General features: G+C 45.6%; 1 protein-coding gene across 10 annotated transcripts in view; it reads right to left on the bottom strand.

Annotated features, from left to right (window-relative positions):
* Window positions 1–588, bottom strand: part of TTC7B (tetratricopeptide repeat domain 7B) — a 248922-nt gene that overhangs the window by 55368 nt on the left and 192966 nt on the right. The gene's annotated exons all lie outside the window — the stretch shown is intronic.

The raw sequence follows: 588 nt of genomic DNA on the forward strand, positions 1-588 counted from the left end.
GTGTGTGTGTGTGTGTGTGTGTGTGTGTGTGTGTGTGTGTGTGTGTGAGTTTAACACAGCAGGGTAGCCATCAAAAAGATGAGCATATTAGAGAAAGTGGTTCTTTCTGACAGAGGCTCGCCTTAGGAGCTTTTGTTCAGCATTTAACCGAGCATTTAGGACAGAGATGAGCCCTTATAAATCGTGGATACAGAGATTAAATTTTCTGGCGGTGCTGCAGGACGAACATCAAACAAATGAGTGAAAGAAGGCAAGCCTGGCCCCTCCTGGTGAGACCCACATTTAAGTCCCATTTAAGGACTTGATCAACCAGTGTTTCATTTTAATACAGGAATCTGTTTGTTTTTTAAATGGACAGGTCCCCGAGCACCGTAAAACTGGCTTTCAAATTTCCGTATTATTTAAAAGCAAGATTAGATTAAAACACTGTCCAATTTCTCCGAATAGTTTCACAGGTTTTCCCACAAACCCTACATTTTCTTTCCTTGCAAATGGAAAACAATTTAGAGCATTGTTTCTCAAGATGTAGTACCTAACCCGTTGGCGGGGGGGGGGGGGGGGGGGGGGGGGGGGGGGGGGGGGGGGGCG

This window comes from Callorhinus ursinus, unplaced genomic scaffold (assembly GCF_003265705.2).
Source record: "Callorhinus ursinus isolate GAN/ISIS: 27379988/994484 unplaced genomic scaffold, GSC_fseal_2.0 scaffold8, whole genome shotgun sequence".
Classification (NCBI taxonomy): domain Eukaryota; kingdom Metazoa; phylum Chordata; class Mammalia; order Carnivora; family Otariidae; genus Callorhinus; species Callorhinus ursinus.